Source organism: Ascaphus truei, chromosome 1 (assembly GCF_040206685.1).
Source record: "Ascaphus truei isolate aAscTru1 chromosome 1, aAscTru1.hap1, whole genome shotgun sequence".
NCBI lineage: Eukaryota > Metazoa > Chordata > Amphibia > Anura > Ascaphidae > Ascaphus > Ascaphus truei.
In genome coordinates, this window is record NC_134483.1 from 412,723,313 (window position 1) to 412,748,979 (window position 25,667).

General features: G+C 43.0%; 1 long non-coding RNA gene across 3 annotated transcripts; it reads right to left on the reverse strand.

Moving 5' to 3' along the window:
* LOC142502709 (uncharacterized) lies at positions 1–9,482 on the reverse strand. Of its 3 annotated transcripts, none has more exons than XR_012803831.1 (4): positions 9,130–9,482; positions 8,948–8,999; positions 855–936; positions 1–208 (listed from the first exon to the last, which is right to left on the reverse strand). It is a non-coding gene; the product is annotated as an uncharacterized LOC142502709 (long non-coding RNA). The 3 variants fall into 3 exon arrangements; XR_012803830.1 differs by having other exon boundaries at positions 1–675; XR_012803829.1 differs by lacking the exons at positions 1–208; positions 855–936 and adding an exon at positions 5,416–8,220.
* Between the last annotated feature and the right edge of the window lie 16,185 nt (positions 9,483–25,667).

Here is a 25,667-nt window from a genome sequence, read left to right on the forward strand (position 1 = left end):
AAGAACATACAGTCACAATAAATGCAGAACAGTTTGTAAAATTATAAAACAGAAATCCATATACAGTACGTTACCATATGTCATAGTTTTTTTCCCCCAGAGAGGTCACTGGCGTAGAATGATGAAAATTCATGTGTCCCAAAACACACCTCTGTTGAATTCTGATTTCATAACTCCAGGGCAAGACCAATATACCCTTTTTCTCCCACTGAAACAACATAAGCCCACCCTTGTCATAAATCAGCTGCTAGGTTGATGGTTTTATGACTTAGAAAAATACCCTACCCTTTTGGACTTTTAAAAGGGTGCCTATATATATGAAAGACCTCATAACTTTGTAGCTCTGATACTTAAACACACGTGAGTCATATCAATAGGTTCAGGCGGATATAACAGATGTACCAAGACTCATTTTGACTGACTTGCTCCTAATTTTAGTGACAAACTGATATCTGTCACTTATGACCTGCTAGAAATGAAAGGTTTGGCCCTATTGATTCGTCTCCTTGCAACAATTACAAAACTCTATTATTCTTACTCTTATGAATTACTGTCAGGACCATCATTTCTTCATTTTAATAAAGTCCTCCAAATAAGTGGTGACCTGGTTGTCACCCCTCTGCGGCCTGCACAGGGCTATCTCAGGAATGCTTTAGACGTACCTTTAAAAGTGTCCTGATTATAAAAATGAAGAAAAAAAGAGGGTGTAAATAGCGCTAAAAGACTAATAATAATAAACAGTGAGTGAATAATGTGTGATCCTACACAATACCTAATATAAAAGGCTAGGCTGCCAGGTGATACTAACCCCAAAACATAGTTTGTAAATATGCACAAAAACAAACAATACAGACCGGCGCCTAAAGAGTCCAAGGAAGTAATGAAGTCCAAAGGTATGAAGTCTCAAAAAGTGGAATCAAATCTTGTACTTCTCAGCTCCACAGCAAGGGGTTAATCCAAGCATGTAATGCAGAAAGAGAAAAAGCAGAGAAAACACATCATAGTGCAACACTGCTAAAATATGATCACATGTAGGACAAACAAGACAAGACAAACACTAGACAAACAAAAGCAAGGCTGACTAATAATAAGAGTTAATTTAATTAAACACACTAAAATGACTATAGCAGATGTTGGATCCGGTGGGTAAAAACCGGAATCCTACTTACAGGACTGCCACAGATCACTCCAAATCTATATCAACAAATACCAGCAAGGGCTTTTTTAAATGCACTAAATGCACCGCTTGCTTATTTAGCAGTAACACTAAAATCTTTAGATCCAATGTGACTTACAAAACCACAGATGGACTCTTTTCCCCAATCCCAAGAGGAGAGAGACTGCTGAAACAGCTAATCCTTATTTGCCTATCACAAAGTGTAATATGGTCATTGAAATAGGGGTTTTGCCTTCCAGCCATAGTCAGGGTTCAAGAAGTGAGTCAGCCCTTAAAAGGGATAGGTGTTTGTTGTTTTCAAAAGTTTCGCTGAAGCAGTGAATACAGATGGTGACCCACGAGTGGTACTGATTTTGCAAATAAAGGTTGCCACACCGCATAGGGCTACCAGCTGTGAATGGAGTATATGCAGAAAAGTGTGAAAATTGATACAAGACTGTGCTGAAGCAGGGGAATTTTTAGCAAACAAATGCTGAGTGTAAAATTGCCCTATAGGGGAAAAAGGGATTGCTGAACTGTGTAAAAGGTATTTCAAAGCCAATTGCTGAGTGTTGAGTCACCCTGCCGGGAATGAAAGAAATAGGCCACTGCAAAGAATGTTTTTTTTTTCTGCAAGTAAAAAAGTCTACCTATATATATCTTGGGAGCAAAACAGACACCCAAAGTGTGAAGTGTGAATGCCATAATACCCAAAGATGAGACTGAAAATTACTGAACTCAGGCAGAAAACCAAATTCTGTTGCTGAAACGGAGGGATTGGACCTAGCAAGTAAATGGTGTAAAGCAAACAGAAGTTTTTACCTAGCAACTGCACATCCAGTATACCTAATGAGAGAGAATGAAAAGTTCAGTCCGCGCTCTGGCTCTTTAAACTTGGAGTGTTGGTCCCTCTCAGTTCTCTTGCTGCTTCTGTGTTTATGAGGTGTCTCCCCCACCTCCAAATGTGGTCTCCACCGGAACCCCGATGGTGATACCAATATCAGCAAAACAAGAAAAAACACAAAAGCGCACCAAGATGAGAGATAGATATTGTATTAGCAACAAATAATAAAATTAGTAACTTACATATAAAATTTCTTTAATAAGCCCCGATTCTGGTGTCTATCACAGGAGTAGGGCATCACATAGGAAGTATGAAGGGTAATCTCAGTTCTGAGAGATCAGACCCGCGCGCTGGGGCTGTCTCTGTTTCCTCTCCTGTCCTCCACGTGTGGTAGCGTGGTGCAGAGTGTAGCACACATGTGCAGGAACCGGGGCCTTCAATAGGTGTCCTTAGGATGCCTGTCCGTTTTTGATAGCATAGAAACGATCGGAAATAAGCAGGAACGGTACACTTGAGTGTGTACTGGTGGTGGGTAGTAAAACCGCCAGCCACAACAGTCGCGACGCGTTTCGTTTAACAAAGTAAACTTCTTCAGGCGATATAGAAGAAGTTTACTTTGTTAAACGAAACGCGTCGCGACTGTTGTGGCTGGCGGTTTTACTACCCACCACCAGTACACACTCAAGTGTACCGTTCCTGCTTATTTCCGATCGTTTCTATGCTATCAAAAACGGACAGGCATCCTAAGGACACCTATTGAAGGCCCCGGTTCCTGCACATGTGTGCTACACTCTGCACCACGCTACCACACGTGGAGGACAGGAGAGGAAACAGAGACAGCCCCAGCGCGCGGGTCTGATCTCTCAGAACTGAGATTACCCTTCATACTTCCTATGTGATGCCCTACTCCTGTGATAGACACCAGAATCGGGGCTTATTAAAGAAATTTTATATGTAAGTTACTAATTTTATTATTTGTTGCTAATACAATATCTATCTCTCATCTTGGTGCGCTTTTGTGTTTTTTCTTGTTTTGCTAATGAGAGAGAATGCATGCACAGTACTGCTGATAGTGTAAAACTTACCCAAGAAAAGTCTACAGAGATGCCTGTGAGAGCTATGACCTCTACAAGCAAAATATGCCCACCTGTAGGACTACCACAATTGGGGGTTCTAGCAAATACAGTGGTAACAGCTGCAATAGCGCCTCCTGAGGTCAGGAAGAAAATTACACCTGGAGGACAAGATGCAGCGTTCCTGTAATGAACTCTACCCCACGGAAGAGTGGCCCTTCCAGTCCAATAAAGAGGAAGACATCTCTTACGGGGAACCCGAACCGAGTCACACCCACAAAACACCCCAAGAATGGTGGGGGCGCCTAAACTCGGCACGAACCGAAAAGACCGCTCTCTATGATGACGAATATGGTCGACAGGAGAAAGAGCGGGAGCAGCAGATCACCAAATATTTCTGTCAGCTAAAGCAACTGCAAGAAAAGCCCGAGCTTCCCACAAACAGGGGAGGTATATAACAGGGGAGTAATCTCTGTTCAAGTAATGTGCCTTTAATCTAGCAGTGTGGTGGTTAACTGCTGGTAGTCAATTAATAAACACCACCTGCCTGATTTAGATTGTTTACAAAAGCCTGTCTGTTGAGACAGTAAGTGACTCGTTAACTCACTTGTGGGCTGAACTTTGCAGACAGAGCAGGGTTCTTGAGTCTCCCAGGAGAGACTGACCAAGAGAACACAGATTTCTGGAGCTGACAAATAAGACTTCTAAACCTGGATGCTGACATTTTCTGTGCATGCACGGGTGCGGTTCCAGGAGAGCAGAGAAGCTTACTCTACAGCAGCTAACAGATAAGACTGTCATTCTTAAGAGACTGCTTATATCTGCTTATTTCATGCTATATGTTTGAGGCTGGGAAAAATGCTTACTAAGGGAGATGTGAATTAATTGCATAGGATTTCACTAGAAATACTCCCAAGTGAAAAGGAAAAGGCACAATAAAGCCTTATTATAATTTCACATTATAAAAGTCTCCAATTGTGTACCTCTGTGAACGTCCGTCTACAATGCCATTAAACATTTCTTTGTGTTTTTAAAACAAACGGTAACCACATTAACCCCTGAAGCACTAGGTTGATTAAAACATTTAATATTCCCCACTATTTTCATTATACTCTGCAACTTCAAAAAGTGTATCATAGACTTCACCGGCCTGGTATCTGGTTTCACAGAGAGATTTAGAACATACTTGCAAAAAAAATAATCCATTGCTTGGTTGAGGCTGAAAATAACACATAAATGCGCTGAATTAGACCAAAAAATAACATTGCTTCATGACAAGTTTTTGCCATATCACAAAGAAGCAGGTTGTAACTATGATAGGCACAGGGAGTAAAAAATGCCCTAGAATTTATCTGAAAAATACATGCTTGTACAATCGACTTCGGCCCCTTCATGTTAGCACCATTGTCATAGCCTTGACCTTGAATATCTGAAACATCTAGGTCTAATCTTTTCAGCTCTAACAGTAAACATCAAGTAGGTGTTTACTGGTACTATCTTCAACCTCCAGAAAATGTGTGAAGTGCTCATGAATTCCTGCTGGAACATCTAACATATCAAATTATCAGTGACATCTGTTCCTTGTGGCTCTGATCTGGTGTACAATCATGAATCACAGAAAAATATTTTGCCGATTTAATTCTGCCCACATTGGTTTGTCTCACCTTATTGCCCATCAATTAGATAAGTTCATTTTGAATTCGCTTTCCCAAGAATTGATCGTGAATTTCATGTTGAAGTACTCTTCTTACATGTTCTTGCATAACTGGGTAAAATTTTGTCAGAAATTCTACAAATCCCCAAACTTTCCATTGTGAGGCTCCTGTAGTTTGTCTACTGAACCACGAAAAGCCATGTTATGCTTCGTCAGAAATTGGATAATGGCTTTTAATCTTTCAAAGACACTAAGCCAGCAAGTTTTTTCACTATTGATTAATTTCTGGTTTTGTTTGTCTATCGTGCACTCTTTTTGTAATTGTTGGTCAAGTTCAAACCACTGCAAGGTAGTTGTCATATGCCCCTTTGACTTCTCGTGATCAGATAGATGCACACTTGCATTATTCCAGTCACAAAACCCATTGGATCCTAAAGCAGTGATGCAGTTGCCAAAGAGTTTGCAACAGAAACAAAAACATTTGGTCCGTTATTGTAGAATATAGAAGCCACTGGTGGTTGACAAGTTCTCCATTTTGCAATAAGTTGTAGAACATTTTCGACCATTTAGATCTGTTGGAAAGTCTTCATTTTTTGTTGATCCTTTGACAACAACAGATACACGGTTATCCATGCTTATATATTCGGGCCAACATGCAGGGGTCCTATGCATTTACTGTAACGAAGATTTCTCCAGCTTCCGTTTCTTCATGTTGTTTGGTACTTTCACTAGCAGAGGAAATGAGGTGTGTGTCTTCTTCAGGCTTAATACTACTATGTGCCGCATGTGAGCATCTTTCATGACAAATACTGTAATTACCTAAGCTGCCGATTGATCCATTCTAGTGTGATCAATTGGCCAATATTCTGCTTGTGGGGCTATTGAAATGGCCGCCTTCAAACTCTGTGCTACAGTCTGTGAAATGCTGCAGCTGATATGTAACATTATATTACTAAGTGTAACACATTAATGTTACAGCTTTCAGCTTGCCAACAGGCCATCTGCTTCTTGGAACACTGCAACAGGTCTGTTTGTGCTACTTTGTTGCCAAAGTGCAGATAAAAAAAAAACCATGTGTGTTTGAGAGTGTTTCAAAAGAGGAAGTTGATGTGAATTTCTAAATAGTTGTTATAGCAACCAGAAGAAGATCAGTGCATTAAAAAAAATCATTACAAATGGCAGTAGTATTTGAAATCTAAAAAAAAAAATGCAGTTAGTATTATCTAATACTACAAAACTGATTTAAAAAATATAAATAATCATATATGATTTTGGATGTTTTGCTGCTTTAAGGACCACCTAAGTAGATATCTCCCTGGGGTAGCATTCACATATTTACAATTTACAAAATGTAAATATTAAATGCATTTACACAGCAGGTAGACATTTACCACTTACAGTGTAATAGTCACAAGGACATTGTCCCACATATATCTGGTAGGCCCAAATCGTAGGGTACTACATTTAATAGGTGCATTAGTCACACAAGAGGAAGATTATGCGACTGACACTTTTTTTTTTACTTTCATGTCCTCTGCATTGTTTAAGTGCTTCTTGCACATTGGGGTACAATAATACTCTGTCATCTTTATAGATCAGCGTTATCAGTAGGAAGCTGCCCTTGTGTTATAATCAAGATGAACTTGCAAGGTGAACATCTTTAAGTAATAGAAATTATTTATAATTTAGTAATAAAAGTTTATCTCTGAAGCACTCCTAATTCCCCACACCTGCTATGGGCCGGCCTTGAGATGCCAGACTACTGTAGTTGCCTTTAAATGAAAGGTCATAAAAGTGGAATGATAGAGTTCATATCTCTTCCTAACTCACAAAATCTCTGTGCTAATATCTTTTTTTTTTTTTCAAACATTAAAGATCACACACATGGCCTTTGTCAAATTTCTTATAAATATAAGAAATGTAAGGGGCAATTGCTTTCTTTTTTTCAAGCTCTTACATTAATGTCATTCAAAAAAAAAAAAAAAAACCCTTACTGAACAGGTAAATAAAACTTTATGACTAACTTTTAAATCCAAAGGAATATTTATAGTCTTTTCTTAAGAGCTACAGGCGTGAATCACCTATAATTGAAGTCTTTCAACCACGTTAATGACCCTATTTCCAACAAGTTAATTTGAAAGATACTTTCGTTTTGATGGACCTTTTTACAATTATATGATGATATGATTTCAATAATTTAATGTTTCCTTTTTGACAAACAGTTTATTAAATAGTTTTGGTATCTCTACTTTGGAAGGCTTGTAGCAATATTACTATGATTAATTCTATAGAAATAAATACATCGTATTTTGTTAAAAACATTATTTTTGCGTATAGATTACTAGCCATTATATTTGCCTTATATGAGAGGATTGGAAACAACATGATAGAAACTCTAACTCCAATCTAACTCCATGTAAAAGAGTTTTCAATCCAGTCCATGTTCTCTAGGGATTTATCCACATGGTCTTCTACTCTCCTGCTCCGTTGTAACCTCCTCCCTATAATACCTGCAAGGCTGCTCCCAGGCTGAGCTACACTTATGGAATTCCTTTCTCGGCAATCTAAGACTCTCCCCCACTCTTCACACATTTCAAGTTCCCCTGAACATTCCCTCCTTCAAGGAAGCCCATGTGATATTCTCCTCATTCCCAACCGCTTCCTCCTTCTGTCCCGATCATAACTCTTCTTATCTGAGAAATGAGCACCCCATCTGGTAGATTCACAGCAAGCTTCTATTTCTGAGTATTTTGTTTCTCACTTTTCTTTTACTGTAGGTTGTAAGTTTGCTTGGAGTAGGGCCCACTTTAGCTGCTCTAGTAGTGTATGGTAATGTTGTAATTTAATTGATATTGACTTCATACTGCAAGGTAGCATATGTTTGCTCATTCAAAGTGTAGACTAATCCCAGTGCATTCTGGTTAACAGTAGTCCTACCAAAATTGGAGACCCACCAAACTGAAAGGGATGGAAATATCATGATGACACGGAGGAAGAATAGAATGGGTTAGAATAGGTATACAAATATTGGTGTTGGTATGGTCTCCAAAAGCAATAGTTTTTGTTTTACACCCTTTAGAGTTCAAAGCTCTGTCTGCAAAGTGAAACCTCTCTTTTACCAAGCAGCACATCCACTATCACACTTATCTTACACTATGCTTCCATAGTACACACAAAGAAGAGACATTTGAGACTTCAAAACCTCTGTAAACAGGTGCATGCGCGACGTTGAAGGGAACGGAGGCATTTTCCCTCTGCTCCGCTAAAGCCCGGCCCATTAGTCAAAATTAAAGGTGTAAACGCCCGATTCAAGGACCCCAAAAGTACACCGGATTATACCAAAAACAGAGTATGACAACCAGGTCGCAGATATAAAAGTGGCAGACCCTTGCTCTAAAAACGTACTTTGTGATCTCTGAGATGACGCGGGAAGGGGAAGAAGGAGAGCTGTCACCCAGCGACGGATCAGACACAGACTTCATACAGGACAACCCTGAAATGCATCTTGTTATTAAAAAAGATATCCCCAAACTGTTTCAAGACTTAAAAACTTTTTTTTCATGGAGAAATGGAGAGCCTGCGCAAGGACCTCAACAGTATTGTTGAACGTACTGATGCACTGGAGGAAAAAATGGATTCCTCTATTAAAGTGCACAAAGACACGGAACGTGAGCTAGCCACCCTTAAGGAAAGGATAGAGGAGATCGCAGAAGGGCAGGAGGACACAGAAAATAGGGACCGCCGCAACAATCTGCGAATACGCGGGATCCCTGAGGCTATCCTAGATGTTGAGGAGTGGGTGGAAAAATGGCTGTCTGCTATGTTACCCGATGAGTCTAAAGCAGAGTTAGTAAAGGACCGATGCCATAGGGCTTTGCACTTAAAACCCCTGCCAAATACCCCACCAAGGGATGTCATCATCTGTCTGTATTATTTCCGAATAAAGGAAGAAATATCACAGATGACAAGGTCATCTGCTACAACTACTTTTGAGGGAATAAAAATGTTGATTTTTCAGGACATTTCACCGGTCACACTGGGAAGGAGAAAGGCCCTTCAACCTATTACAAAGGTTCTAAGGGAAAGGGGATAAGGTATAGGTGGGCATTCCCTTTCAGTCTGCTTGCCATAAAAAAATTGTAGGGCACATACTCTCAAAGATATATCTGGTGGAGCAATGTTCCTGAGGGGCCTAGGGGGGGGATGAGGAATTTACTTACCAGCCCGAACAGAGACCCTTCTTCGATGAGAGCTGGAGAAAAGTGAGCAGCACTGCAAGAGAATGGAAAGACAAAGTCGCTGATTAATTTCAATTGTTCAATTATTCAATTAAGCACTTAAAGGAGCAAGTCCACTTTTTTTGCTGTACAGTATATAGTTTTGGTTCTTAAAAGGGCTTCACCAGTTGTCATTGATGTCCAGATGTGAGTGAGGTGGATCAATCTAAGAAATACTCTGGTCCGGTCCTTCCAGAGACTTTGTTCAATTTCAAGGAAAAAAATAAATAAAACATAGAAAAATGTAGAAAGAAGATGGCGATTTCGCATGGTGGCTCAACGGGAAACTAGCGGAAGAGACGCTTTGACCTAAGCTCAAAGTTGGCGGAACTTCAAGACCCCGGAAGGAGAGAGCAGCGGAGCAAGGCTACATCTACATCCAAGAGGCATCCGATGATGGAGTGTGTGTGTGTGTATGCGGGTATGCATGCGGATGCGTATGAGTGTTTATGTGTATGAGTGAAGGCGACAGCATGTGACATGGACCCCCTCGCAGGCTGCGGACTGACCTGCGGGACACAGGGGGGGAAAGGGGAAGCCGGCAGAGGAGAGAAGGTAAGCCACGCCACAAAGAAGATGGAAGAGTATCCGGAATGATGAGACTAAGTGGAAGCTCTCCTTTCGATCCTGGCTGGGGTGCGCGTACTCCTCTGCCAGGTGATGAGGGGGGGCGAGAGGATGCTGAGCAGGGAGGGGGGTTATTTGGGATGGCATCGGAGGTTGAAGGGAGGTGGAGGGGATCGGTTTCAAGAGGGAGAGGATGGCGACAGACTGGAAAGAGGTTTGATGGGGGGGGATTAGGGAGGAAGGACAGGTGAAAAAGTCTGGCATAGGCAATTATATAAGTAGGGTAGCCAGGTGGCTTGTCCAAAAATACTGAACCCCCACGCCCCCCAAATACATATAGAAAATACCCCCACGCCCCTTGAATACATATAAAAAATACCTCCACGCCCCCACAATACATATAAAAAATACCCCTACCTCCCCAATACATATAAAATATACCCCCACCTCCCCCCCATCATCACCACAGCTCATCCTGGCCCCCATCGTCATCTCCTGAGCTCATCGTGGCCCCCATCATCTCAGCTCATCCTGGCCCCCCATCACCTCACCTCAACCTGGCTCCCCATCATCTCCTCAGTTCATCCTGGCTCCCCCATCACCTCACCTCATCCTGGCCCCCCATCACCTCACCTCATCTTGACCCCCCATCATCTCACCTCACCCTGGCTCCTCCATCACCCCCCAAATTGTGTCCTTACCTTATTGCCAGGAAGGACACAGACTTCTCTGGGCCGCCGGGGTGTGGGCTCCACCCCTGCTGTCCTCTGATTGGCTCTACGCTCCTCCAATCAGGGACAGGCTGCACAGACACTCACGCAGTGCTCCTGCCTTGCCACCCTCCGCCTCCAGTCTCAGCACTTCCAGCCCTCCGCCGTCGCACTGCCCTCGCGCTTGCGCTGCCAGCCCTCTGCCGCAAAAAATTGTAATACCGGACACACACTTGTCCGGTATTACCTCCGATTTTATACCGGACAGGCATCAGAATTACCAGCCTGTCTGGTTCAAAACCGGGCACCTGGCAACCCTAGATATAAGAAGGGCAAAGGAGGGTGAGGGGAGAGGGGTGAAGGAGAGGGTTAGAGGAGCAGAGACAAGGAGAGAATGGTCTGCGACATATGAAAGAGGAGTTATAGTTTGGGGAAATGTGAGAGAGGCAAAGGGGGCGTGGGTCAGAAGAAAGAGTAGAAGCAGGGGAAGCTGAGTTTTAGGGCAGAGATAGGATACAAAGGATTGAGGGAACATGAGACATGGTCACAAATTGGCAGGATGAATCATACGGCAGGGAATCTGGGGGCAAGTATTTAGGCCGACTACTCTCTTTCAGCAACAATTTTGCTACTACAACCACAGCTACTAGTTTGCACTATTGCCCCTGGGTACATTTGTACACAATTATCATATTCTATCTCAGCCTCTTCTTTCCCACAGTGACCAATGATAATGGGAATGGCTTTTCTATGCCCTTTCACTAGTTCTATGATATTCTTCTGTGGCACCGTGCCAAAACTGTACTCTAAATGTAAGATGGGGGTTAGCTAAAGGTTTATGTAGAGCAACGTTATAGATCTCTTATTAAGCATACTGTACCAATGTCAAACAGCCTTTTTAGCTGCTGTATGTCCTTGTGACACGTTACCTGTAACCACTCCTATGTCTTTGTTCATCAAATATTGCTGCAATTTTGTCCTATTAAATGTGTCTGCAGTTTATTCTATTGCTGCTAACTATATATATATATATATATATATATATATATATATATATATATATATATAGTTATAGTTATAGTTTATATATATATATATATATATATATATATATATATATATATATATATATATATATAAAATCAAAAAATAAATAAACGATACCGTTCTGTGGCTAACGAAATGCTTTTATTTGTGTGAGCTTTCGAGATACACTGATCTCTTCTTCCGGCAATGTTACAATGAATGAAGCAAGCAAAGGGTATACTTAAAAACAGTGTCTCTTGGAATGTTATCTGTGCTTGTCTCTCCCGCCCCCAAAAAATGTAAAATATACAGATAAAAATGATACATCTTATTATATATGTTAAACATAATATGTACATAAATATATGAACATCTTATAAAACCATAATTGAACCATAAATGCAAAAGCCCCTTTTTAAAACTTAAAAGGGGTTTAAAGGGAGAAAACCAAAAACTTAGGGACTGGCCGAACCTGACATTAGACAATAGTACTAATGTCAAGGTTCTCATTAAGGCCAAATGGAACCAAACAGTTCAATTTAAAAATCCAAAAACTCCCTTTTGGAAAGATACTTAAAAAGGTCTCCACCTAACAGAGAAGGGGGAATTACCTCAAGACCCATAACCCGTAAAGTCTCAGGTGATTTGTTATGTAGAGTGAGAAAATATTTAAGAACATAATGATTGATAACCCCATTTATAATGTTCCTCCTGTGTTCTAAAAACCGCATGCTCAATGGCCGTGTGGTCCTATCCACATAGTGGAGGCCACAACCACAGGTTAAAAGATAAACGAGTAGTGAGACAGTTCACAAAACCTTTTACTTTATAAATAGGACTGCCTGGGAAGGAGGGAGAAAAATCTTTCTTACAATCTAGAAACGTGCACGCGATGCACCTCCCTCTACCACATTTAAAATTACCTGATGGTCTTAAAAAAGTCTGTGATTGAGCATGAATTTTTGTTGGAGCCAATACATTTTTAACACTGTTTGCCTTCCTGTAAATTATGGTGGGTTTTGCCTGTAAATTCTCTGCTAGAACCGGGTCTCCCAAGAGAACATGCCAATGTTTTCTCAGAACTGCCTCCATTTGGCATGAAGACCCACTAAATTTGGTTGAAAAAACTACTTTCCCATCCATAACATGGGTTTTAGAGAGATTTTTTGTATGTTGTCTATTTTTGGAGGCCAAAAGGAGGTCTCTGCGATCCGACCCTGCCGCTCTAAGGATTCCTCAACCAAGGTGGCATCATATCCCTTGGTGAGGAACCTCACCTTTAGTGTTTCAGACTATGCCATAAAGTCCAGCTCAGAGGAACAGTTCCGTCTGATCCTACTGAACTGACTGTATGGCACATTCGATAGCCACTTGGAGTGATGGCTACTTGTAGCATGTATGAAGCTATTTACTGAAACTTCCTTGATGTGTGTATCTGTCTGGATCTGCCCAAATTGGTCTATTTTTAAAATAAGATCCAAGAAGACAACTTCCACGGGATCCACCACTGAAGTGAAGACCAGGCCAAAAGTATTGTTATTAAAGTGTAAAAACAAATCCGATATATTCCCCACCTCAGTGTCCCAAATAATAACAATATGGTCTATTTTTAAAATAAGATCCAAGAAGACAACTTCCACGGGATCCACCACCGAAGTGAAGACCAGGCCAAAAGTATTGTTATTAAAGTGTAAAAACAAATCCGCTATATTCCCCACCTCAGTGTCCCAAATAATAACAATATTATCTATGAAACGGCCATAGTATACCAGACCCGCCCCCCGTGGGTTATTGGTCCTGACAAAATTATCTTCCCAAAAACCCATGACCAGATTGGCATAGCTGGGGGCAAACCTAGTACCCATGGCCGTTCCACAGACCTGTAAATAATATTGATTTTGGAACAAAAAATTGTTGTGAGTGAGGATAAACTGGATAAGTGATAAAATAAATGCACCTTGAGTGTCAGCTAATTTTTATTGTGATTCAAATAATGTTTAATCGCTGACAGACCCATATCGTGGGCAATACATGTGTACAAAGATTGCACATCACATGTCGCCCACACAAAAGATGGTTTCCACTCAATCTCGGAGATCGAGTCCATGACATGCAAGGCGTCCCTAACATGTGACCTCAGGTTCAAAACATAGTCCTGATGAAAAAAATCCACATATTGGGACAAGTTGGATGTCATTGACTCGATCCCCGGGTCTGCCAGGGGATTCACCAAATCCTTATGAACTTTGGGTAAATGATAAAAAATGGGAATCCGGGGGTGAGTGATAAACAAAAATTTGAACTCAGCAGAAATTAAACCGTTTGAGCATGCATTACTCAAATGAACGTGCAAAATGGCCTGGTATTCTGTCGTGGGATCCCGTGGAAGAGTCTTATAAGAGACTTGGTCGGACAGCAACTGTGAAGCCTCACAAAGGTAGGCGGCCTTGTCCTGTATGACAATGCCACCTCCCTTCTCAGCTTGTCTGATCATGAGGTGACTGCATTTCTTAAGTTCAAGAAGGGCAGAATTTTCGCCCTTAGATAAATTAAAATTATAATTCTTTTTAGAACACATGTTCTGTAAATCTTTGTGTACTAACGAATAAAATGTATCTATAAAATTACCCTTTAAATGGTAAGGAAAATACAGGACTGGTCCCTAAAAGGGGCCCTAATAATAGAGCAAGATTCCTCAAGAGGAGTACTCGAGGTAGTTTGAGAGAACAAACTGCAAGACTCATAAATAGAAAGTTCTCCCAGGTTCAAAGAAAGTTCTAGCGGAAATTCATCCGCCAGATCACTGGCATTCCCAAAAATGGGTATAGAGTTATCACCCCTCTCTTTCAGTAAAAAATGCCTTTTTAGAGTGAGTTTGCGGATTAATTTATTTAAATCCACAAACACCTCAAAGGGGTCTGAAATAATACTAGGGCAAAAAGACAACCCTTTGTTTAATAAATGAACCTGGTCAGAAGTTAGAATATGCGAGGATAGATTAAAAATCCCCCTTGGTTCGGGTGGAATATGAAGTTTTTGATCCCTCGCCACCTTTCGTTCTCTCACCTCCTGAATCCTTTTGCCCGCTCTGTTTCCCCTAAAATGGGTCCTTCTACGTTTTTCCTTAAGGGGTAATTGACTGCTCGTGATGTGTTTTTGTTCTTGTTTTTGACAGGTTGGTTTCGTAGGCCCATCCCTAAAAAATGTCCTGTATCCTTAGTACTGTCATTGATGGGGACAGTCCTGGACCTAGTCTCATATCCCTCTGTCCTGACTTGGTCGTGACCAGTAGAGCTCCCCGTGGAAGTCAGGGGGTTATTGTCCCCCACCTCCTCAAGACAGGCAAAACTATTGGCAGTGGCAATTGTCTCAGAATTGTCTCCAACAGTAAGCACTGAGTTGGACTGTGGGTTAGATGGATTTCCCTTTTTGCCCATGGAATGTGAACACTTCATAGATTTAAAATGTTTTTTTAGGAGGAAAAAAACGTTTATGATACCACAAATCTATTCTGTTAAGGGCATAGGCCTCCTTATCCCGTTCCCATTTGTTGTCCTTTCGATTGATCAATTCATTTTCAAACTGAATGACATTAAGATTAATATCTTCATCTAATTTACAATAACCTTCTTAATCTTTGCATTCAGCTAAGGTAACCTGTATACTATCAATCTCCTCACAAATTTCTTTAAGTTTATTGTCACGATATGTGATCAATAGTCTCACTAGATTATTCGGACACTCTGATAGCACTTTATTCCAACTGAGTGAAAAATCATCACTCGTGGGAAAAGTAGTTTTTTTAAAATAATTCCTAAGCCTCTTGGTATAAGACTGCTATCCAAGTAATTCTGAAGTGAGACACTGTCAGGGTTGCCTAGACCTCCTGCCTAGCCATAGTTCTTCTTTATCCACTGGGTGTGCTGCTACCTTCTGTTTCCTCTGGGTTCCTCTGTCTGTCTGTCTGTCTTCTTGTTGCTCCTCTCTCTGTCTTGTAGCTCTGCTTCCTGTTTGTTTTCCTTGCCTTTGTTTCGTGTCAGACTCCTATGCACATGATTCTATCTCTGATCCTGATCTGTTCCTGTACTTGTCCTATATTTGATTCTGTTCGCAGTAAAGGCCCTTGCTGGTAATCTGGCTTGTCCCTGTTTGTTTCCTGGTCTCAGTCCCTGCTCCCCGTTCTCAGTCCCTGCTCCCCGTTCTCAGTCCCTGCTCCCCGTTCTCAGCCCCTGCTCCCAGACCTGTTCCTGCTCCCCTGTCCTGTTCCAGTCTCCTCATTGCCGACCTCTGCTTGTTACCTGACTACACTGTCTGCCGCCTGCCTCGAACCCCTGCTTGTCACCCAACTGCGCTGTCTGCTGCCTGTCTCGGACCCTCTGATTGTGACCCCTACTACGCTCCTGCTGTTCCAGCCACCGAGATCCTACCCCCCACAGGAGTCTCCCGTGACAGAAAACAAAGGCCACTTCTGGATCTCGCTGGAACAGATTCTCTGCCTTCCTGCTTTAGCAGACCCCATCCACTTGGAGGAAGATAAGTACTTTTTTTTTGTTTTTTTAAATCCCAGTTGGGATCCTGAAGGTTTTGTTGCTGCAAAGGTTTCTGCAGGGTTTTTTGTGCCACTTTCTCCCTGAGAAGAATTCCTTTTTACAAAAAGAAAAAGCCTTCCCTGCAGTACCTGTTTTTGCCATTTTCAGACTTTCATTACCTGGACAAGGATTGTCTCTGCATTGTGGGTGGGCCACGGCAGATTGTCAGACTCACATTTCTATTTAAGACGGTTACCTTGATTTACTGCTTTCCCTGGTTGGACCACTGCTGTTCACAGGGTCCCCATTTCAAAAGAAAAAAGTGCTCCCATTATTTTGTTGCTGCATGCTGTGATTTTCCCGCAATCTGTAGTTCTTCCTATGATTGGTTTCAGGTTTCCCTGAAGTTGGTTTCTCTGTCTGTTATTTCCATGCTTAATTCTAAAGTTTCAGGTCTAACGGCAAGTTTTTTCTATAGTAGTTTCCTGCTGTCTATGATATTTCTATGCCTGATTTCTAAAGATTCAGATTTAACTGCAGGTTTCTCTGTATGATATCCCTATGCCTGATGTCTAAAGATTCAGATTTAACTGCAGGATTCTCTGTATGATATCCCTACGCCTGATGTCTAAAGATTCAGATTTAACTGCAGGTTTTCTCTGTCTATATGATATCCTTACGCCTGATGTCTAAAGATTCAGATATAACTACAGGTTTCTCTGTTTATGTTTTTTTCTTGCATTTATGATATCTCTGTGACTGATGCTAAGGTCTCAAAAGGGTCAGCTCTCCGTCTTGTGTCTCTCTTTTTCTATATTCCTGTTGTTCATTCTAATGCCTCTGCTTTAAATACACATTTCCGCTTCACTGGTTTCTTGGGAAGTTTGGTTTCCCTACAGTATGTCTGAAGTTATGGCTCCCACTCTGAAAACAGTCTTGAGCAGTAAATGTGAATACAGTACCACTGATCCTTCAGAACTTCTCAAAGCAAGGAAGAAGAAGAAAAAGAAAGGAGGTATTACTGTGGAAGTTGCAGAAGGAATTAAGGATGAACCTTTAACCCTAGAGTCTGCATTTGATGAAAGAGATATGCTGCAGCTTAAGGCAACTCACAGACTTATCCCAAGAATAGTGGAAGAAAAGAAAGAAGTATTTAATGCCCCTACTCAGACACTTCAATCTGCACGAAAAGAGATTGTTTGTCTTCATGGACGTTTAGATAAAGTGCAAGAAGCCAAGGCTGCACTACAGAGCTGTCTATCCTCAGCAATTACTAAGTGTGTTCTCCAGGAAAAAGAAAAGCACCAGTTGGAGAGTGACCTGGATGTCATGTCAGGTGAGCTGGACCTCTTCTCTTTTCTCTGGACACACTCTCTCTAGGTGACCTAATAACATCTTTTGGGTTTAATTATCATCTCTATGCTGACGACACACAAATATACTTTTCAACACCCGACCTTACACCTGCTGTACAAACCAAAGTTTCTGAATGTCTCTCTGCTATATCATACTGGATGGCCCTCCGTCGCCTTAAACTCAACATGGCCAAAACAGAACTCCTCATACTTCCTCCCAAACCTGGCCCTACTACCTCCTTCCACATTACTGTTGGAACTACCATCATTCATCCAGTAGCCCAAGCACGCTGCCTAGGGGTCACACTCGACTCCTCTCTCACATTCGCCCCTCACATTCAAAACATTTCTAAAACCTGTCGCTTTTTCCTCCGCAATATAACTAAGATACGCCCTTTGCTCTGTTGCTCAACTGCTAAAACTCTGACTCAGGCCCTCATTCTCTCCCGTCTTGATTACTGTAACCTCCTGCTGTCCGGCCTTCCTGCCTCTCACCTGTCTCCCCTACAATCTCTCCTAAACTCTGCTGCCAGAATCACTGTACTCTTTCCTAGATCTGTCTCAGCATCTCCCCTCATGAAATCCCTCTCCTGGCTTCCGATCAAATCCCGCATCTCACACTCCATTCTTCTCCTCACTTTTAAAGCTTTACACTCTTCTGCCCCTCCTTACATCTCTGCCCTAATTTTTCATTATGCACCATCCAGACTCTTGCGTTCTTCTCAAGGATGTCTTCTTTCTACCCCCTTTGTATCTGAAGCCCTCTCCCACCTTAAACCCTTTTCACTGACTGCCCCACACCTCTGGAATGCCCTTCCCCTCAGTACCCGACTTGCACCCTCTCTATCCACCTTTAAGACCCACCTTAAGACACACTTGCTTAAAGAAGCATATGAATAGCCCTGTGGATATTCTGAACACATGATACATAAGCTTGGCCCCCTGCAGACGCACTTACCAGAACTCCCTCCTACTGTCTCTGTGCGTTCTCCCTACCTACCAATTAGACTGTAAGCTCCTCATGGCAGGGACTCCTCTTCCTTAATGTTACTTTTATATCTAAAGCACTTATTCCCATGATCTGTTATTTATATTATCTGTTATTTATTTGATTACCACATGTATTACTACTGTGAAGCGCTATGTACATTAATGGCGCTATATAATAAAGACATACAATACAATACAATATGCTGATGCTGCCGAGGATCAGCGCCTTGCTTCTAAAAGTAACGAATTCCTGGAAATCTCTATGAAGGAAATTGACAGGCTTAATACAGAACTTAAAGTCTCCCAGGAGGAGATTTGCTACTTCAAAAAAGAGATGGAAGTCATTCGAGAGGAGAGATGCTACTTGAAAACAGAGATACGTTCTATGAGAGACGCCTCCGAAGAGTTAAATAGTAGGTTTGAAACTATAAACCAAATGAGTAAGAACTTCTTTGTCCAAGCCAGTGAAGGAGATAAAAGACTCCATGAATTAGAAGAGGAGAAGAGACTATTGATAGAAGAAAATCAAGGATTCAATTAGCACTGGAAAAAGCAGAGGGTGACTTGGAAAAAGAAAAGTATCAGTTGGAGAAACAGGGTGATCTTGTCAAGTAAGCTGGAGAAGGCTTTCGCAGATAATGCCCAGTATCAGAGTTTCATGGCTCAAGTTGGCACAGCACTGGAAGCATCTCAGAAAGAGGTTCACAGGCTTACTACAGAGATGGAAGCCTCTAAGGAGAAGAGTTGCCACTTAAACACAGAACTATGCTCATTGAGAGAGATCTTCGGAGGGTTAAATAGCAGTTTTGAAACTGTAACCCAAGAGTGCAAGAATCTCTATGTTCAAGTCAGTGAAGGAGATAAGAAACTCCATGAATTAGGAGAGGAGAAGAAACAGTTAGCCCAGGAAAAGTTAGACGTGCAGACAGCACTGCAGAATGCAGAGAGAGTGCTGCAAGAAGAACGTGTCTTGCTAGAGCAGCGCACACAAGCAGAAAATATGCTGCAGAGTCAGCTGCAAGAACTGCGTACACATCTGCAGGACACGAGGGAGAAATGGGTGAATGCTGAGGAAAAGCAGCGAGTTCTGCAGGAAGAAAGTTTCCAGACTGCCTACAAAGTAAAGATGCTGCAAGAGTATTTGAGTACCCAGTGTGTCCCCAAAGAGCAGCATGAGGAGCTGAAGGCCACACTGAGCATAACCAGAGCCTCTCTGGAGGAGGAGCTTAGAGCCCAGGTAACCCTTTATGAGAGGGAGCACAAGGCGGTCCAGAAACTGAAGCAAGACATAGAGGAGCAGAGACACTGCTCCATCCCTAACAGCCAGTACACCCAAGAGAAAGAGACCTGGAAAAGACAAGCTGCTGAGATCATAGCAAAGGAATTTGCAGAGCTCCAAGACGTGATCAGGGATGCATGGAAGCGAGCTCAAAATTATCACAGTGAAGAGATGAAAGCCCTGAGAAGAGAATTGCAGGATGCACTTAACCAGGGATCTCTCACTGAGGAGTGGAAATTGCAACAACACCTAAAAAATGAAAGAGCTAAAGCTGACAGCTGAACACACATCACAGCACCTCACAGCGCTGCAGATCGCTGAGCTCAAGACACAGCTTGCCAAAAAAGAGAGGGAGGAGGTGTCCGTCCGTCAAGTGGTTGGCCTGACACTGCGCTATGAGGTCAAGGTGGCTGAGGCCTGCAAAGTGTTGAATCACACAGCCCATGAGAAGGCCCAGCTGCAGCTGGAGCTGGACAAGGTCTGGGAGGAGTACCGGCAGCTACAGGTCAGAAATAAAGAAAAAGAAACACATTTAAGCCTTGTTCTAAGTCAGCTGGGAGATATGAAGTCGCGACTCAACTCCAAAGAAGCTGAACTGACAACTGATTTGAGTGGGAAAAGAAGTGCAGAAGGACAGCTTCAAGAGCTGAAAACTCAAATAGCTGGTCTTTCATTGGGTGATGCCACGAAACGGCATTCGCAAGAGGAGACCATGGAGAGCGAACTCTGTGTCCCCACTGACTCATGTGGAAAGGCTGCACCCGTCCTTGATGCCCACGTTCCTGATGTCTCTGCCCCTGCATTTGGGATGAACGCACCCATTCGGAGGTTCCTTGCAGCACCCAATGTACCTGTGGAGTACCCTCTGCCCGCTGACAAACCACCAGAGGTGCGTCACCTTGAGTCCACTTTTCATCAAGGCCTCCGGGAAGAGCCTGGAGGATCGTCCGGAGAATGTTCTCGAGAGGGGGGAGTAATGTCACGGTCGCCTAGACCTCCTGCCTAGCCATAGTTCATCTTAGTCCACTGGGTGTGCTGCTGCCTTCTGTTTCCTCTGGGTTCCTCTGTCTGTCTGTCGGTCTGTCTGTCTTCTTGTTGCTCCTCTCTCTGTATTTGATTCTGTTCACAGTAAAGGCCCTTGCTGGTAATCTGGCTTGTCCCTGTTTGTTTCCTGGTCTCAGTCCCTGCTCCCCGTTCTCAGTCCCTGCTCCCCGTTCTCAGCCCCTGCTCCCAGACCTGTTCCTGCCCCCCTGTCCTGTTACAGTCTCCTCGTTGCCGACCTCTGTTTGTTACCTGACTACACTGTCTGCCGCCTGCTGTTCCGGCCACCAAGATCCTACCCGCCACAGGAGTCTCCCGTGACAGACACTGTCCCACCAGTGTCTCATTTCATCTTTGAGCAATTTCTCAAGTTTAAAGAAATTTGTTCTCATCATGAGTGCATGATCTACCAGTACATCTATTTCTGCATAATTTTTATGTAAACGGCTGGCTATAGCAGTTCTTCTAGTTAATCTATCACTGCAGGATTTTAACATCCTGGATGGAAAAAAATAATGTGAGCTCTGAACAATTGTGCACAACTGAATATGATTCAAAGCAGCTACTTAAATGATTATAACAATACAAAAAAATAAAGCAGCGCTAACACATACAGATCATGCACTAATACACTTATCTCTAAGTACCAAGTACAAATCCCAGAGTTCAGTCCATCAAACACAAGTCCAGTGAAAAAGAGTATTCATTAGAAAAACAAAGGGGAAAGATTCCCAATAGCCAGATCCAATCCAATTGTAGGAGGGGGGGCTGCTCATCCATGGGAGAATCACTCCCAAATCAGTACTGTATAGAGAAAGAGAGAAAAAAACGCACTCCCCTAGTGCACTTAGAGATAAGTGTATTAGTGCATGACCTGTCTGTGTTAGCGCTGCTTTGTTTTTGTTTTTATATATATAAAACTGAAAATGTTGTTTGTGCATCCCTGTAGACAATTTGATTGGTCCATTGTTCTGGCTGCCCTCCCACGGCTCTCATTGGCCTGTGTGTCTCGGCCCCTCCCCCATGTATCCCGCCCACCCATGGCTCTCGGCTCTCATTGCTGCGCTCTAACACACACACCACACTCATACCGCTTGAGCCACCACAACGCCCAAAGTAAGTTCAACACTGCTGCCCCCTTTCACCCCTCCGGCCTTGCCACCCCCCCCCTCTCACCCCTCCTGTCTTCACCCAGCCACACTGAGGAGCGCCGGGGACAGGAGAAGGGGAAAGGAGCACTGGGGACCACCTCCCCCGGCTTTCACCCAGCAACACTGAGGAGTACCGGGGACGGGGGCGATGGAGCGTTGGGAACCACCTCCCCCGGCTCTCACCCAGCCACACTGAGGAGTGCAGGGTATGGGGGGGGGGAGGGGAGGAGCGCCAGGGATTAGGGGGGGGGAAGGAGCGCCGGGGGCGGGGAAGGAGCGCTGGCACGAGGGGGCGGGGAAGGAGTGCCAGGGGCTACCTCCCCCAACTTCACCCGGCCACACTCAGGCTTGCCAGGGATGGGGGGAATGAGCGACGGGGGGGGGGAATGAGTGCCTGGGACAGGGGGGATGCAGGGGGGGGAGAGTGATAAGGGGTGCAGCGGGGGGAAAGTGATGAGGGGTGCAGTGGGGGAGAGTGATGAGGGGTGCAGTGGGGAAGATGGATGAGGGGTTCAGAGGAGGAGAGTGATGTGGGGTGCAGGGGGGAGAGTGATGTGGGGTGCAGGGGGGAGAGTGATGTGGGGTGCAGGGGGGGAGAGTGATGTGGGAGTGCAGGGGGGGAGAGTGCTGTCAGATGCAGGGGGGAAGTGATGTCAGGTGCAGGGGGAGAGTCATGTGAGGTGCAGGGAGGGGGGGAAACTGATGTGAGGTGCAGGGGGGGAAGTGATGTCAGGTGCAGGGGGGGAGTGATGTGAGGTGCAGGGGAGGAAAGTGATGTGAGGTGCAGGGGGGAAAGTGATGTGAGGTGCAGGGGGGAGAGTGATGTGAGGTGCAGTGAAGGGGGGGAACGGAGCTTAACGGGGGAGATGAAGCTGGGAATGGGGGGGGGGGAATGGAGATGGGGAGGGGAACGGAGACAGAGGGGGAGCAGAAAAATTAAATCCCGGGCAACGCCAGGTATATCAGCTAGTATATATATATATATATATATATATATATATATATATATATATATATATATATATACTAGCTGATATACCCGGCGTTGCCCGAGATTTAATTTTTCCGCTCCCCCTCTGTCTCCGTTCCCCTCCCCATCTCCATATATATATATATATATATATATATATATATATATATGTTAGGTCCAGAAATAATTGGACACTGACACAATTTTCATAATTTTGGCTCTGTACGCCACCACAATGGATTTGAAATGAAACAACCGAGATGCAATAGAAGTGCAGACTTTCAGCTTTAATTCAAGGGGTTGAACAAAAATATCGTATGAAACGTTTAGGAATTGCAACCATTTTCATACACAGTCCCCTTATTTCAGGGGCTCAAATGTAATTGGACAAATTAACACAATCATAAATAAATTTTTCATTTTTAATACTTTGTCGTGAATTCTTTGCAGGCATTGACTGCTTGAAGTCTGGAACGCATGGACATAACCAAACGTTGAGTTTCCTCCTTTGTGATTCTTTGCCAGACCTTTACTGCAGCTGTCTTCAGTTGTTGTTTGTTCGTGGGTCTTTCTGACTTAAGTTTTGTCTTCAGCACGTGAAATGCATGCTCGATCGTGTTGTGATCAGGTGATTGACTTGGCCATTGCAGAATATTCCACTTCTTAGCCTTAAAAAACTCCTGGGTTGCTTTCGCAGTTTGTTTTGGGTCATTGTCCATCTGTAAAGTGAAGCGCCGTCCAATCAACTTCGCTGAATTTGGCTGAATATATCCCTATACACTTCAGAATTCATCCGGTTGCTTCTGTCTTCTGTCACATCATCAATAAACACTAGTGACCCAGTGCCATTGGAAGCCATGCATGCCCATGCCATCACACTGCCTCCACTGTGTTTTACAGATGATGTGGTAAGCTTCGGACCATGAGCCGTTCCAAGCCTTCTCCATACTTTTTTCTTCCCATCATTCTGGTACAGGTTGATCTTAGTTTCATCTGTCCAAAGAATGCTGTTCCAAAACTGGGCTGGCTTTTTTAGATATTGTTTGGCAAAGTCTAATCTGGCCTTTCTATTCTTGAGGTTTATGAATGGTTTGCCCCTTGTGGTGAACCCTCTGTATTTGCTCTCGTGAAGTCTTCTCTTTATGGTAAACTTGGATAATGATAAGCCTACCTCCTGGAGAGTGTTCTTCACTTGGCTGGATGTTGTAAAGGGGTTTTTCTTTAAAATGGAAAGGATCCTACAATCATCCACCACTGTTGTCTTCTGTGGACGTTCAGGCCTTTTTGTGTTGCAGAGCCCACAGTGCGTTCTTTTTTTCTCAGAATGTACCAAACTGTTGATTTGGCCACTCCTAATGTTCCTGCTATCTGTGTGATGGATTGTCTTTTTTTTTGCAGCCTAAGGATGCCCTGTTTCACTTGCATTGAGAGCTCCTTTGACCGCAAGTTGTGGGTTCACAGCAACAGCTTCCAAATGCGAATGTCACACCTGGAATCAACTCCAGACCTTTTACCTGCTTAATTGATGCTGAAATAACGAAGGAATAGCCCACACCTGTCCATGATCAGCTTTTGAGTCAATTGTCCAATTACTTTTGGTCCCTTGAAAAAGAGGGGGCCACATATTAAAGAGATGTAATTCCTAAACCCTTCCTCCAATTTGGATGTGAATACCCTCAAATTAAAGCTGATAGGCTGCACTTTAAGCCCGTATTCATTATTTAACTGTAACTTGAATTTATTTTGGTACACAGCCGAAATAACAAAACTTGTATCAGTGTCCAATTATTTCCGGACCTAACTGTATATATATTTATATATACACATGTACGTGTATATGTATACAGATGTGCATGATCTTATTGGCTGGGAAAACTCAATGTTAACACAAATTGGACATTTCAACACAGAGCTTGTGCCCCTCTTTTTAAAGGATGGAATTTACGCAAACTGAATGTAGTTCCGTACAAGTGACTGTTAGAATGTACATAAAGGTGGAAAGATTATTCCCCTTTCCCTCCATCTCCCATTAAACAATGTTGAGGAACTAAATACATTATTCTCCCCTCCCTCCACCCCACTCTCGTTCTCTCTCCTGCTTGTATATATTTTTTTGTAGTCCACACTAGTTTTTTGTACAGGTGGCTGGATCGCTGTGTATTAACCCATACAGACGGCGAGTGAATCTCCCTCAATATTCCTAATTTACTCAAATTTGTCGAGTAACAGGGACTTAACCCTGTCTAAATTAGGCTTCAATAGAAAGCCTGTAGTGGCCTGAGGAATCCAGCAGGGAGCTGGTTAATTGACAATTAACCAGTCTCCTCCTGACTAATCAGACAGGTTGAAAAGCCTCCTGCTGGGTACTGACAGGGAGACTCTCGAGCACACAGAAGGACTGGGTGCTGACATGAAGACACAAGGATTCCAGGACACGGCGGACCCTGGAATACGCCAGAGGCTGACCCCTCAACGGACACCCACCCAGGCCCAGCGATTGACATAAAGGGCCCCTGCTTACAGGTACCTCTTTGGACATTGGTGATATAGGTTGGTAAGAGTCTTATCCTCCCAGCTCTGCAGATAGGGACTGGGGAAGTGAGTTAGCCCTTACATAGGGATAGGCTGTTTTATTTATTTTGTGGTTTCTGCATTGTTTAAAGTGATTGGCTGAATAAAGCAATGGTTTAATTTCCCCCAAATCTGTCTCTCTGGTTGTAGATCTGCACATGTCTCTTACAGTGATATACAACATTTGGCTTGTTTAGAAATAATGAATTGTCCTTCAAGTGAACACTTTACTTATTTTGGCCTATAGAAAATAAATATTATTTTTGCTTTAAATATGTAATGTGAATCTACATTCTAAAGAAGTTTAAAAAAAAATATTGACCATTTTTCTGTAAACAAAATGTTCCAAAATAAGTTTTATCACAAAAAGGCAAAGGAGTATTAGCCATCTATATTAAACATATCACTACCATTAGTTTGTGTTGTCCCGTTAAGAACACTGAAGAAAGTGGGAGGCATAGGGTTATCACATAC